The sequence below is a fragment of the Myxine glutinosa genome, chromosome 7, assembly GCF_964187855.1.
Source record: "Myxine glutinosa chromosome 7, kmMyxGlut1.1, whole genome shotgun sequence".
Classification (NCBI taxonomy): Eukaryota; Metazoa; Chordata; class Myxini; order Myxiniformes; family Myxinidae; genus Myxine; species Myxine glutinosa.
Window position 1 is genome coordinate 46,408,797 of NC_136267.1, and position 17,394 is coordinate 46,426,190.

General features: G+C 37.9%; 1 protein-coding gene across 1 annotated transcript in view; it reads left to right on the plus strand.

Annotated features, from left to right (window-relative positions):
- The first annotated feature begins 6,105 nt into the window (after positions 1 to 6,105).
- The window catches only part of LOC137431195 (sulfotransferase 1B1), a 139,285-nt gene continuing 127,996 nt past the window's right edge, over positions 6,106 to 17,394 (plus strand). The window contains exon 1 of the mRNA XM_078781637.1: positions 6,106 to 6,145. The gene's annotated coding sequence lies outside the window, so the exon portion shown is untranslated. The remainder of the gene's footprint in view (positions 6,146 to 17,394) is intronic.

The window sequence follows — 17,394 nt, forward strand, 5'->3', positions numbered from 1 at the left end:
GGTGGTTTTACAACACTAACACAAGTGGGGAAGGTGGTTTTACAACACTAACATAAGTGCTAAAAGTGTTTTTCAACACTGTCAGAGGCACGAAAGGTGGTTTTGCCACAGTTACACAGATGCGCAAAATGGTTTTGCAGCACGATCACAAATGTGGAAAGTGCGATTGCAACATTAACACAAGTGGGGAAAGTGATTATTCAACACTCGCCCGAGTGCGGAAAGTGGTATTTCAACACTGGCGTGAAAAGTGGTTTTGCTACACGAGTGCAGGTGTGGAATTTGTTTTTTGGCAACACCAGTGCATGTGTGAGAAGTGGTTTTCAACGCCAGCACAAGTTCGAAAAGTGGTTTTGCATCACTATCACAAGTGTGGAAAGTTGTTTTACAACACTAACACAAGTGGGAAAAGTGATTGTTCAACTTGAAGGGGAGTGCGGAAAGTGATTATTCAACACTCGCCCGAGTGCGGAAAGTGGTATTTCAACACTGGTACAAATGCGAAAAGTGGTGAACATGTAACTTACTCAATGAATGCAATTGTCATCCCAATTTCATTCCCTGTGCAAATTAAAGCACTCCGGACAATTTGCAGCCAATGTCAACAACTGAAGTTGTTTCTCTGACTCCAGGCAGTTACATACAGTTACATATGTCCCTGCTTACGTCACACAAGACAACAGGTAATCCGCTATCAACAGACACCACACCACACAGAAACCTTTGGCAATGCAACAACTGAACTCCCAAGACAACGACAACAAAACATCCAATGCACCTCAATGGCTCACCTCGCAGCTCATTGTGTCCCTGTCTATCTGTTCTTGCATCTACACTGTTCACAGCAAGTCCAATTCATCCTTTAAGTCACATATACCCAGAGTATATGTAACAACCACTCAAACTTAATCCAGCAACACATACCGATTTCCCAAAAACTCACAGAGCAGTCCAAATCAGACCGTTCATGCATTTACATGTAAATATTAGGTATAGTATCTAAAATTAAACAAATGGTCGACTTGCAGCTCACAGATGAAAAGCTTGTATCTTTAAGATTGATCTAAGCTTCCGACATTTCAAATCGTCACTTGAAACGTCAGTATCAAAAATTCTTGCTCATTTCTGGAATCGCACGTTCAACCTTTTGTGTCATGACACAATATCTATTTAAAATAAATATTTCCATTTATACATTCATAGAAATGTTAGCGTCGGTCACAATCCGCGTGGATTGTAGCTGTCAGCTCGTCTGCAAACATCAATCACGTCGAATGTATTTCACACATATACATTCTCATTTACCCATGACTTACACACCATCTTCAAAGCACACCATTTGAGCCTGCCTGGCTCGCCATTTCTGTTGAAACCACTCTTCCTATGACAATTCAAGACACGCACGCAATTACTTACAACAATGCAACCAATGCCGTGCAAACAATTCCACGAATCACAAATCTATGACCAATAATACACATACCAGAACCAGTAAATCGCATAACCAAAACGCCAACTGTAAACCCAACCAGAATTTGTACATTTCCAGATCAACTCAAATCAAGAAATCAACACCAATCCTTATTACCTTCAATCAACTCAAAATGAAATCAAACAATTCAAAAACAGATCGGATCAGCGATCACAAATCACTTTTCCAACCAACACAAATCAAATCCGATTCCAGGAATCAAATCATTAAGACAACAGAAAACCACAATCCACAATCAATTCAGGTCTAAAAGCAGGAATCGAAAACAGAGGAAGGAACAACCAACAACAATTCATTCAAAGCCACAATTATTTCAACACCAATGTACCAGATAAATCATACCAGATAAATCAACTCAGGAAAAATGCAATTCACCATGCACACAACACGATTTTATGCCCTTTAGCAGTTTACTGACACCAAGTCCAGCTCGATATCGGCAACCAAGCTTAAAAACACAACTGTCACCTTACTGTGACAAATAAGCAACCAACTTACTTCATACTAAAACATATAACTTTTCATCACCCTCTTCTGCAGCAAGAGTAAGTGAGTGAAACAGTTAAGAACCACCGCGACAAGATGCGGACACTTGTGTGAAAAACCGGTCGAAACCAGATCAGATCAGATCTGGTTTGGACAAAACACACCTGGGGTATTTCATGCGATCGAGCATCCGGTGTACCCGCTTACCGAATCTTTACATGGCCAGAACACAAACCAAATCACAAACCATATCACACACCAAATCGCACACCCAATCGCACACCAATTCGCACACCTTTAGAGTTGTTTCACTCATTTTCAGAGCCCGGTGAACTCGAAACCGAATCAGATCTAACCAGATCACATGCACTGAACATTACACCTCCACCTGCGAGAGGGTTTTACACCTGTACATAATACACCTGTAATACACCTTTTACACCTGTACATAATAAAGCAAACAAGCAAACAGGTAAACACACACTTTACACAATACATGGTCATTTAAATCAGCAATTGGTTCTTTTATACGTTACCAGATGACTTGGAGTGAGGGAAGAGAGAGTGCAGTACGTGCGAGGTGGAGACAACTCTTAACAGGGTACACAATTATCCCTTGCCTTCAATGGTTCGAAGTTCTTTGCATCCACCTTTCACGCACTCCTGTCTGCTTCCCCGTCGCTCCAAGCCTTCTTCAGTATCCTGTCACGGTCGCCATTAACTGTTGTGGATTTTCTTTAATTAATTTAGTCTTTAAATTAAATTGACAAGACTCAAGAGAATTAAATGTCCACATTCGTCTCAAAAGACAATCAAAGATTTTAATGACACATGGGAATCCTCAATTCACTGATAATTAATCAATTGAAGACCATAGAATTATAACCAGGCTAAGTCACTTTTTTTTCTTTTTTTTCCCCGTTTTTCACGTTTTTCACGTTTTTCAAAATATTTTTCACGTTTTTCTCGAAATGACTAAAATGTGACTTAGCCTGGTTATAATTCTATGGTCTTCAATTCAATGACACAAAAAACGAATATCACCACGCTGGCTCAGAACACCACATTCAACACTACATTTAATACATCACAAGTGAACCAAGAACTCCCCGATGGTGCCGTGAAATGGCTTTCTTATAGTCAAAGATCAAAGAGAGAAATCAGGTAAGGTTCAATGGAGATAACAGGCAGTTCGTGTTGGGTCAGCTTTTTCTTTCTTCATATGCAACTCTCCCATAGTAAGGGCATTTTATGAGATATTTCACAAATCTGTTAACTAAATTGTTACCAAAAAATTTCTTCACCAATATGTTTGTAAAGGTGTGTAATAACATGGGTTAAAATGTTGAAGTTCAACTCCCGTGGGAAACCCAGAAAAAAAGCAGTTGAATTCGGGTACCGAAAAATTATTTTCGAGAATTTTTATTTTTTTAATCGGCCCTTAAGTAACTTATGAGGGGTCAAATAAGGGTTTTTCATGATTCTGAGTTGATTGTTAACATTTATATTTTCACTTTTACATTTACACACAAAGTAGCTTTTATTTCACATACATATATAATACTCAAGAGTTATTTCTCATTCACAATGTCAGAAGTTTCAACAGTCATTGTCTATGTCTTCTTCAGACTCAACAACATCATGACTGCAGTTTCTGCATGTAATGCCATTACAGCCTCCACAGGCCGAGATGCACGTGACCCCATTCTTCTTGCAGCTGCATCGCCGGTTGCTGCAATCTCCATGACAATTACAGCTCGTGAACTGCAATAGCTCCTCAGGAGCCGTGGGGTCCAGTGTTGGAACTGGCTCATACCCATGCACACCTATTGTCCATCCATAGTCACTGGGGTTCAGAGACATGCTCTGTAGAAGGATCCAGTCCCGGGTCTGCAGGTAGGCACGGAGTGAATGTTGTGCAGCTGCACCCTCTGTTGGAGGTAGAGTCTCTGGTTTGATCACTCCTGCCGCTGCCTTCCTTGAGAACATGTTGTACCGAATTTCACCCAATGTAGTATCTCGTCCATGGTAAATGTACTTGAAAATCGCAGTACCAGCCTGAATCACTGTTTCCTGTGTTGTGAAATACAAGGTGTCTTCGTATTTCTCTAGAAGTTTTATCTTTAGCCAATGCTTTGAATAAGAAAGGCTCTTCTCTGGTGACTGATCAAACTCCTGCAGCTTTTCATGGACTTGGTCCATGTTCATTACCCCATGCTCTAATTCTGAGTCTAACCATTCGCAGAATTCAATAAAAACTGCCTCTCGCTCCTCATCAATACTCCTCTGTCCTCTCTTCCTTTTTCCTTCCTCATCAGTCTTGGACAAACTGTCACCTCTCGCAAACATAAGTTTGCATCGCAAATGGTACAGTGTTTCTTCTGCTACCAAGTCGTTGATCCCTTGCAGGCGTCCAGTGACTTCAGTGCCCCAGTCATCCCCGCAACTCCGTGCTGTCTTCAGCAAGCTTGCCTTCAGTGTATCTGCAGTCAAATTATCTGGCACTCTGTATTTCTTTCTAGCTTGTGCTCGATTATTTTTGTAGAGCTGGGCTGGTTGGTTGCAAAGAATGCATACATCCTTATACAGGAGGTCAACTGTCTGTGATCTTCTAGAACTGCAGCCAGTTGATGAACTGAACTCACAAGTAGTGCGTCTTCTCTTCAACTTTGATGACTATTTCTCTGCCTTTGATGCTTGAGCTGACTTCTTGGTGGTTGCAACAAAGTTGTTGTACAGATCATTTTTACACTTCTGGTGGTACCTCAGTTTTCCTTCCTTTTGAGCCTCCTTCATACGTTCCACAACAGTAACATTTTCGACAGTTTCTGCTTGTTTCAATAAAGTTGAGTATCCCTTTGGAGTTGCCTGTATGAGCCTTTCAGCTGGTGTATCCGAGCGTGCACAGATGAAGCAATTGAGCACAGGTGGAGTAACGCCTTCATCCATATTGCTAGACTCCATGTCCTGCAAAGTAGAAAATGAGATATATTTAGAAATTATTTTTCCACAATGGAGTGTCTGTGGTGAAATATAAATGTTAACAATCAACTCAGAATCATGAAAAACCCTTATTTGACCCCTCATAAGTTACTTAAGGGCCGATTTTAAAAAATAAAAATTCTCGAAAATAATTTTTCGGTACCCGAATTCAACAGCTTTTTTTCTGGGTTTCCCACGGGAGTTGACCTTCAACATTTTAACACATGTTATTACACACCTTTACAAACATATTGATGAAGAAATTTTTTGGTAACAATTTAGTTAACAGATTTTCATATGTTTCCCTTACTACCAGCCATAAAATGTCAAGTCATGGAGAAAACAGAAATTTCTAACATCTTACAAAATAAACAAAGTCTTCTATTTCGAATAGATAATATGCCTTCGCGTGACTGAGGAGATCGGGTTTTCTCAATCTCTAAGAGAAAAACAGGGTCGGACAAAGTTCAAATATACATCATTCTTACGTATTTTCAATGGCAAAGTCGAGGCTCAGGTAAATCTACTTGATTTACACAAATTACGCACACAAATTAATTTTTTTCTTCTACAAGCCTCAACTCTGCACATTATACCAGAAATATTCTACCTTTCTGTGTGTAACTAATCTCGTACCTGAATGTTATCCAAGGTGACGTTATTTATCACTTATGCAAATGATATTCTAATGAAGTTTTTGGGTGCATTCGGTTTTCTTTATTCCTAGGATTGATGCAATTATTTTGATTTGATTTTTGCCAGAAATTTGGGACAAATGGATCCATTGTCTTGTGCTTGAGGTACAATGGTAATTAAAGAAGAAGTTGTCGAAGAATGCTGCGCACCAAACATGGCAGTAATTGTAGTCAAACCAGATTCCGTGTGGAGTCGAGCTCAAGGTGAGAAGCTCAAGGTGATAAGCTCAGTGTCGATCAATATCGCTGGCTTAAAGTAATCCAACGTACCTGTTCCCAGGTGAAATTTTGATGTTTTGACCACAAGTTGCCCAGCCTCTACGAAACTTTTCACGAATCATTGACCCTTGCTCCACCTGTCCGCCCTTACTTGTCACTCCGGCAAAGAATGGACCAATCAGCGAGCAGTTTCCTTGTTGTTCAAGGCGAGTCATAAAATAAATGAAATAAATATCCTGTCCGACATTCCGTTCTGCACACATCATTACAGGTCTCTTTATACTTTCCTCTTTATCCACCTGCATAGCATCCTCACCGTCAATCTATGGCTTCTCAAGGCAAGGAATGAATGGATTACCTTTGTTTTTGATTGTTATCGTTCATGAAACCTGAAAAGCCATGACATGATGAACTTGTTAAAAACTTTCATTGCTTTTAACCAGGTGTTAACTTGTATGGGGGAAAAGGTTGGTCTACCTGTTCCGCATGTTTCTCATTAAGTCTCCTGAGTTTGTTTGTTTCGCGAGATATTCTTCACAGCCATGTTAATATGGAGAAATCTTGGAATGGTACGGAGGTTATGGTTTCACCCCCCCCCCCCAACCACCCCCCGCTTTCGTTTGTTGGTGAGCATATCTCAAAAAGTCCTCGACGAATTTGGACTAAACGTGATGGACAAGTTGGGTGTGTGACAAAGACTCGAACACGGATCTGGAAACGCGAATATTTTAATTTTACAGTGATTCTTCACCATTGGGTGATAGCGCCAAAAACGATATATAGCAGGATATTTTAAATATATATGGACGAGTAATGACAAAACTAGGTGAATGAGTTGGTAAGGTGAAAAGAACAAGCTGATTAGATTCTGGTTCAGGTCCGAATCCAGATCTGACGTATCAGTGGCTACAAAACGTAAACTGTTCATCCTGGCGGAGGTGTGCTCTTTCCCAAGTGTCGTTTTAGTTTTTTTATACAAAATAATCCGAAAGACATTTTTTTAAACACAGACTTATTATTTGGATACATTCGCATATTTGCCTCTTCAGAATAAGCATGGATTCCCAAAATGTATTATAACCAGAAACCACCTCTATAGCCTCGTCCAATGATCCTGATATCAAAAATACCTCCAAATCTGTAAATCCCAAAATTTATAATGACCAGAAACCACCTCTATAGCACCATCCAATGATCCTGATATCAAAAATACCTCCCAACCTGTAAATCCCAAAATTTATTACAACCAGAAACCACCTCGACAGCCTCATCCAATGATCCTGATATCAAAAATACCTCTCAATCTGTAAATCCCAAAATTTATTATCACCAGAAACCACCTCGACAGCCTCATCCAATGATCCTGATATCAAAAATACCTCCCAATCTGTAAATGCCAAAATTTATTATCACCAGAAACGACCTCGATGGCCACATCCAATGATCCTGATATCAAAAATACCTCCCAATCTGTAAATCCCAAAATTTATTATAACCAGAAACCACCTCTATAGCCTCATCCAATGATCATAATATCAAAAATAACTCCCAATCTGTAAATCCCAAAATTTATTATCACCAGAAACGACCTCGATGGCCACATCCAATGATCCTGATATCAAAAATACCTCCCAATCTGTAAATTCCAAAATTTATTATAAACAGAAAGCACCTCTATAGCCTCATCCAATGATCCGGATATCAAAAATACCTCCCAATCTGTAAATCCCAAAATTTATTATAACCAGAAACCACCTCTATAGCCTCATCCAATGATCCTGATATCAAAAATACCTCCCAATCTGTAAATCCCAAAATGTATTATAACCAGAAACCACCTCCATAGCCTCAACCAATGATCCGGATATCAAAAATACCTCCCAATCTGTAAATCCCAAAATTTATTATAACCAGAAAGCACCTCAATCGCCTCATCCAATGATCCTGATATCAAAAATACCTCCCAATCTGTAAATGCCAAAATGTATTATAACCAGAAACCACCTCGACAGCCTCATCCAATGATCCTGATATCAAAAATACCTCCCAATCTGTAAATCCCAAAATTTATTATAACCAGAAAACACCTCTAGAGCCTCATTCAATGATCCTGATATCAAAAATACCTCCCAATCTGTAAATCCCAAAATTTATTATGATCAGAAACCACATCGACAGCCTCATCCAATGATCCTGATATAAAATATATCTCTCAATCTGTAAATCCCAAAATTTATTATAACCAGAAACCACCTCGACAGCCTCAGCCTCATCCAATGATCCTGATATCAAAAATACCTCCCAATCTGTAAATCCCAAAATTTATTATCACCAGAAACCACCTCGATGGCCTCATCCAATGATCCTGATATCAAAAATACCTCCCAACCTGTAAATCCCAAAATTTATGATAACCAGAAACCACCTCGACAGCCTCAACCAATGATCCTGATATCAAAAATACCTCCCAATCTGTAAATGCCAAAATTTATTATAACCAGAAAACACCTCTATAGCCTCATTCAATGATCCTGATATCAAAAATACCTCCCAATCTGTAAATCCCAAAATTTATTATGATCAGAAACCACATCGACAGCCTCATCCAATGATCCTGATATAAAATATATCTCTCAATCTGTAAATCCCAAAATTTATTATAACCAGAAACCACCTCGACAGCCTCAGCCTCATCCAATGATCCTGATATCAAAAATACCTCCCAATCTGTAAATCCCAAAATTTATTATCACCAGAAACCACCTCGATGGCCTCATCCAATGATCCTGATATCAAAAATACCTCCCAACCTGTAAATCCCAAAATTTATGATAACCAGAAACCACCTCGACAGCCTCAACCAATGATCCTGATATCAAAAATACCTCCCAATCTGTAAATGCCAAAATTTATTATCACCAGAAACCACCTCGATGGCCTCATCCAATGATCCTGATATCAAAAATACCTCCCAATCTGTAAATCCCAAAATTTATTATGATCAGAAACCACATCGACAGCCTCATCCAATGATCCTGATATAAAATATATCTCTCAATCTGTAAATCCCAAAATTTATTATAACCAGAAACCACCTCGACAGCCTCAGCCTCATCCAATGATCCTGATATCAAAAATACCTCCCAATCTGTAAATCCCAAAATTTATTATCACCAGAAACCACCTCGATGTCCTCATCCAATGATCCTGATATCAAAAATACCTCCCAACCTGTAAATCCCAAAATTTATGATAACCAGAAACCACCTCGACAGCCTCAACCAATGATCCTGATATCAAAAATACCTCCCAATCTGTAAATGCCAAAATTTATTATCACCAGAAACCACCTCGATGGCCTCATCCAATGATCCTGATATCAAAAATACCTCTCAATCTGTAAATCCCAAAATTTATTATCACCAGAAACCACCTCGACAGCCTCATCCAATGATCCTGATATCAAATATACCTCCCAATCTGTAAATGCCAAAATTTATTATCACCAGAAACGACCTCCATGGCCAAATCCAATGATCCTGATATCAAAAATACCTCCCAATCTGTAAATTCCAAAATTTATTATAACCAGAAAGCACCACTATAGCCTCATCCAATGACCCGGATATCAAAAATACCTCCCAATCTGAAAATCCCAAAATTTATTATAACCAGAAACCACCTCTATGGCCTCATCCAATGATCCTGATATCAAAAATACCTCCAAATCTGTAAATCCAAAAGTGTATTATAACCAGAAACCACCTCTATAGCCTCATCCAATGATCCTGATATCAAAAATACCTCCCAATCTGTAAATCCCAAAATTTATTATTACCAGAAACCACCTCTTTTGCCTCATCCAATGATCCTGATATTAAAAATACGTCTCAATCTGTAAATCCCAAAATTTATTATAACCAGAAACCACCTCGATGGCCTCATCCAATGATCCTGATATCAAAAATACCTCCCAATCTGTAAATCCCAAAATTTATTATAACCAGAAACTACCTCTATTACCTCATCCAATGATCATAATATCAAAAATAACTCCCAATCTGTAAATCCCAAAATTTATTATCACCAGAAACGACCTCGATGGCCATATCCAATGATCCTGATATTAAAAAATACCTCCCAATCTGTCAATTCCAAAATTTATAAAAACCAGAAAGCACCTCTTTCGCCTCATCCAATGATCCGGATATCAAAAATACCTCCCAATCTGTAAATCCCAAAATTTATTATAACCAGAAACCACCTCTATAGCCTCATCCAATGATCCTGATATCAAAAATACCTCCCAATCTGTAAATCCCTAAATTTATTAAAACCAGAAACCACCTCGACAGCCTCATCCAATGATCCTGATATCAAAAATACCTCCCAATCTGTAAATCCCAAAATTTATTATAACCAGAAAGCACCTCGATGGCCTCATCCAATGATCCTGATATCAAAAATACCTCCCATCCTGTAAATCCCAAAATTTATTATAACCAGAAACCACCTCGGCAGCCTCATCCAATGATCTTGAAATAAAAAATACCTCCCAATCTGTAAATGCCAAAATTTATTATCACCAGAAACGACCTCGATGGCCACATTCAATGATCCTGATATCAAAAATACCTCCCAATCTGTAAATTCCAAAATTTATTATTGTTCCTCATCCAATGATCCGGATATCAAAAATACCTCCCAATCTGTAAATCCCAAAATTTATTATCACCAGAGACCACCTCAATAGCCTCATCGAATGAGACTGATATCAAAAATACCTCCCAATCTGTAAATCCCAAAATTTATTATCACCACAAACCACCTCCATAGCCTCATCGAATGATCCTGATATCAAAAATACCTCCCAATCTGTAAATCCCAAAATTTATTATAACCAGAAAGCACCTCTATCGCTTCATCCAATGATCCTGATATCAAAAATACCTCCCAATCTGTAAATCCCAAAATGTATTATAACCAGAAACCACCTCGACAGCCTCAATGCCTCATCCAATGATCCTGATATCAAAAATACCTCCCAATCTGTAAATCCCAAAATTTATTATAACCAGAAAACACCTCTATAGCCTCATTCAATGATCCTGATATCAAAAATACCTCCCAGTCTGTAAATCCCAAAATGTATTATGACCAGAAACCACATCGACAGCCTCATCCAATGATCCTGATATAAAAAATACCTCTCAATCTGTAAATCCCAAAATTATTATAACCAGAAACCACCTCGACAGCCTCATCCAATGATCCTGATATCAAAAATACCTCCCAATCTGTAAATCCCAAAATTTATTATCACCAGAAACCACCTTGATAGCCTCATCCAATGATCCTGATATCAAAAATACCTCCCAATCTGTAAATTCCAAAATTTATTATTGTTCCTCATCCAATGATCCGGATATCAAAAATACCTCCCAATCTGTAAATCCCAAAATTTATTATCACCAGAAACCACCTCAATAGCCTCATCCAATGATCATAATATCAAAAATAACTCCCAATCTGTAAATCCCAAAATTTATTATCACCAGAAACCACCTCGACAGCCTCATCCAATGATCCTGATATCAAAAATACCTCCCAATCTGCAAATCCCAAAATTTATTATCATCAGAAAACACCTCTATAGCCTCATTCAATGATCCTGATATCAAAAATACCTCCCAATCTGTAAATCCCAAAATTTATTATGACCAGAGACCACCTCGACAGCCTCATCCAATGATCCTGATATCAAAAATACCTCCCAATCTGTAAATCCCAAAATTTATTATCACCAGAAACCACCTCGATGGCCTCATCCAATGATCCTGATATCAAAAATACCTCCCAACCTGTAAATCCCAAAATTTATTATAACCAGAAGCCACCTCGACAGCCTCATCCAATGATCCTGATATCAAAGATACCTCCCAATCTGTAAATCCCAAAATTTATTATAACCAGAAACCACCTCAATAGCCTCATCCAATGATCATAATATCAAAAATACCTCCCAATCTGTAAATCCAAAAATGTATTATAACCAGAAACCACCTCTAAAGCCTCATCCAATGATCCTGATATCAAAAATACCTCCCAATCTGTAAATCCCAAAATATATTATAACCAGAAACCACCTCTAAAGCCTCATCCAATGATCCTGATATCAAAAATACCTCCCAATCTGTAAATGCCAAAATTTATTATCACCAGAAACCACCTCGACAGCCTCATACAATGATCCTGATATCAAAAATACCTCCCAACCTGTAAATCCCAAAATTTATTACAACCAGAAACCACCTCGACAGCCTCATCCAATGATCCTGATATCAAAAATACCTCTCAATCTGTAAATCCCAAAATTTATTATCACCAGAAACCACCTCGACAGCCTCATCCAATGATCCTGATATCAAAAATACCTCCCAATCTGTAAATGCCAAAATTTATTATCACCAGAAACGACCTCGATGGCCACATCCAATGATCCTGATATCAAAAATACCTCCCAATCTGTAAATCCCAAAATTTATTATAACCAGAAACCACCTCTATAGCCTCATCCAATGATCATAATATCAAAAATAACTCCCAATCTGTAAATCCCAAAATTTATTATCACCAGAAACGACCTCGATGGCCACATCCAATGATCCTGATATCAAAAATACCTCCCAATCTGTAAATTCCAAAATTTATTATAAACAGAAAGCACCTCTATAGCCTCATCCAATGATCCGGATATCAAAAATACCTCCCAATCTGTAAATCCCAAAATTTATTATAACCAGAAACCACCTCTATAGCCTCATCCAATGATCCTGATATCAAAAATACCTCCCAATCTGTAAATCCCAAAATGTATTATAACCAGAAACCACCTCCATAGCCTCATCCAATGATCCGGATATCAAAAATACCTCCCAATCTGTAAATCCCAAAATTTATTATAACCAGAAAGCACCTCAATCGCCTCATCCAATGATCCTGATATCAAAAATACCTCCCAATCTGTAAATGCCAAAATGTATTATAACCAGAAACCACCTCGACAGCCTCATCCAATGATCCTGATATCAAAAATACCTCCCAATCTGTAAATCCCAAAATTTATTATAACCAGAAAACACCTCTATAGCCTCATTCAATGATCCTGATATCAAAAATACCTCCCAATCTGTAAATCCCAAAATTTATTATGATCAGAAACCACATCGACAGCCTCATCCAATGATCCTGATATAAAATATATCTCTCAATCTGTAAATCCCAAAATTTATTATAACCAGAAACCACCTCGACAGCCTCAGCCTCATCCAATGATCCTGATATCAAAAATACCTCCCAATCTGTAAATCCCAAAATTTATTATCACCAGAAACCACCTCGATGGCCTCATCCAATGATCCTGATATCAAAAATACCTCCCAACCTGTAAATCCCAAAATTTATGATAACCAGAAACCACCTCGACAGCCTCAACCAATGATCCTGATATCAAAAATACCTCCCAATCTGTAAATGCCAAAATTTATTATAACCAGAAAACACCTCTATAGCCTCATTCAATGATCCTGATATCAAAAATACCTCCCAATCTGTAAATCCCAAAATTTATTATGATCAGAAACCACATCGACAGCCTCATCCAATGATCCTGATATAAAATATATCTCTCAATCTGTAAATCCCAAAATTTATTATAACCAGAAACCACCTCGACAGCCTCAGCCTCATCCAATGATCCTGATATCAAAAATACCTCCCAATCTGTAAATCCCAAAATTTATTATCACCAGAAACCACCTCGATGGCCTCATCCAATGATCCTGATATCAAAAATACCTCCCAACCTGTAAATCCCAAAATTTATGATAACCAGAAACCACCTCGACAGCCTCAACCAATGATCCTGATATCAAAAATACCTCCCAATCTGTAAATGCCAAAATTTATTATCACCAGAAACCACCTCGATGGCCTCATCCAATGATCCTGATATCAAAAATACCTCCCAATCTGTAAATCCCAAAATTTATTATGATCAGAAACCACATCGACAGCCTCATCCAATGATCCTGATATAAAATATATCTCTCAATCTGTAAATCCCAAAATTTATTATAACCAGAAACCACCTCGACAGCCTCAGCCTCATCCAATGATCCTGATATCAAAAATACCTCCCAATCTGTAAATCCCAAAATTTATTATCACCAGAAACCACCTCGATGGCCTCATCCAATGATCCTGATATCAAAAATACCTCCCAACCTGTAAATCCCAAAATTTATGATAACCAGAAACCACCTCGACAGCCTCAACCAATGATCCTGATATCAAAAATACCTCCCAATCTGTAAATGCCAAAATTTATTATCACCAGAAACCACCTCGATGGCCTCATCCAATGATCCTGATATCAAAAATACCTCTCAATCTGTAAATCCCAAAATTTATTATCACCAGAAACCACCTCGACAGCCTCATCCAATGATCCTGATATCAAATATACCTCCCAATCTGTAAATGCCAAAATTTATTATCACCAGAAACGACCTCCATGGCCAAATCCAATGATCCTGATATCAAAAATACCTCCCAATCTGTAAATTCCAAAATTTATTATAACCAGAAAGCACCACTATAGCCTCATCCAATGACCCGGATATCAAAAATACCTCCCAATCTGAAAATCCCAAAATTTATTATAACCAGAAACCACCTCTATGGCCTCATCCAATGATCCTGATATCAAAAATACCTCCAAATCTGTAAATCCAAAAGTGTATTATAACCAGAAACCACCTCTATAGCCTCATCCAATGATCCTGATATCAAAAATACCTCCCAATCTGTAAATCCCAAAATTTATTATTACCAGAAACCACCTCTTTTGCCTCATCCAATGATCCTGATATTAAAAATACGTCTCAATCTGTAAATCCCAAAATTTATTATAACCAGAAACCACCTCGATGGCCTCATCCAATGATCCTGATATCAAAAATACCTCCCAATCTGTAAATCCCAAAATTTATTATAACCAGAAACTACCTCTATTACCTCATCCAATGATCATAATATCAAAAATAACTCCCAATCTGTAAATCCCAAAATTTATTATCACCAGAAACGACCTCGATGGCCATATCCAATGATCCTGATATTAAAAAATACCTCCCAATCTGTCAATTCCAAAATTTATAAAAACCAGAAAGCACCTCTTTCGCCTCATCCAATGATCCGGATATCAAAAATACCTCCCAATCTGTAAATCCCAAAATTTATTAGAACCAGAAACCACCTCTATAGCCTCATCCAATGATCCTGTTATCAAAAATACCTCCCAATCTGTAAATCCCTAAATTTATTAAAACCAGAAACCACCTCGACAGCCTCATCCAATGATCCTGATATCAAAAATACCTCCCAATCTGTAAATCCCAAAATTTATTATAACCAGAAAGCACCTCGATGGCCTCATCCAATGATCCTGATATCAAAAATACCTCCCATCCTGTAAATCCCAAAATTTATTATAACCAGAAACCACCTCGGCAGCCTCATCCAATGATCTTGATATAAAAAATACCTCCCAATCTGTAAATGCCAAAATTTATTATCACCAGAAACCACCTCAATAGCCTCATCCAATGATCTTAATATCAAAAATAACTCCCAATCTGTAAATCCCAAAATTTATTATCACCAGAAACGACCTCGATGGCCACATTCAATGATCCTGATATCAAAAATACCTCCCAATCTGTAAATTCCAAAATTTATTATTGTTCCTCATCCAATGATCCGGATATCAAAAATACCTCCCAATCTGTAAATCCCAAAATTTATTATCACCAGAAACCACCTCAATAGCCTCATCGAATGAGACTGATATCAAAAATACCTCCCAATCTGTAAATTCCAAAATTTATTATTGTTCCTCATCCAATGATCTGGATATCAAAAATACCTCCCAATCTGTAAATCCCAAAATTTATTATCACCACAAACCACCTCCATAGCCTCATCGAATGATCCTGATATCAAAAATACCTCCCAATCTGTAAATCCCAAAATTTATTATAACCAGAAAGCACCTCTATCGCTTCATCCAATGATCCTGATATCAAAAATACCTCCCAATCTGTAAATCCCAAAATGTATTATAACCAGAAACCACCTCGACAGCCTCAATGCCTCATCCAATGATCCTGATATCAAAAATACCTCCCAATCTGTAAATCCCAAAATGTATTATGACCAGAAACCACATCGACAGCCTCATCCAATGATCCTGATATAAAAAATACCTCTCAATCTGTAAATCCCAAAATTATTATAACCAGAAACCACCTCGACAGCCTCATCCAATGATCCTGATATCAAAAATACCTCCCAATCTGTAAATCCCAAAATTTATTATCACCAGAAACCACCTTGATAGCCTCATCCAATGATCCTGATATCAAAAATACCTCCCAATCTGTAAATTCCAAAATTTATTATTGTTCCTCATCCAATGATCCGGATATCAAAAATACCTCCCAATCTGTAAATCCCAAAATTTATTATCACCAGAAACCACCTCAATAGCCTCATCCAATGATCATAATATCAAAAATAACTCCCAATCTGTAAATCCCAAAATTTATTATCACCAGAAACCACCTCAACAGCCTCATCCAATGATCCTGATATCAAAAATACCTCCCAATCTGCAAATCCCAAAATTTATTATCATCAGAAAACACCTCTATAGCCTCATTCAATGATCCTGATATCAAAAATACCTCCCAATCTGTAAATCCCAAAATTTATTATGATCAGAAACCACATCGACAGCCTCATCCAATGATCCTGATATAAAATATATCTCTCAATCTGTAAATCCCAAAATTTATTATAACCAGAAACCACCTCGACAGCCTCAGCCTCATCCAATGATCCTGATATCAAAAATACCTCCCAATCTGTAAATCCCAAAATTTATTATCACCAGAAACCACCTCGATGGCCTCATCCAATGATCCTGATATCAAAAATACCTCCCAACCTGTAAATCCCAAAATTTATGATAACCAGAAACCACCTCGACAGCCTCAACCAATGATCCTGATATCAAAAATACCTCCCAATCTGTAAATGCCAAAATTTATTATCACCAGAAACCACCTCGATGGCCTCATCCAATGATCCTGATATCAAAAATACCTCCCAACCTGTAAATCCCAAAATTTATGATAACCAGAAACCACCTCTAAAGCCTCATCCAATGATCCTGATATCAAAAATACCTCCCAATCTGTAAATGCCAAAATTTATTATCACCAGAAACCACCTCGACAGCCTCATACAATGATCCTGATATCAAAAATACCTCCCAACCTGTAAATCCCAAAATTTATTACAACCAGAAACCACCTCGACAGCCTCATCCAATGATCCTGATATCAAAAATACCTCTCAATCTGTAAATCCCAAAATTTATTATCACCAGAAACC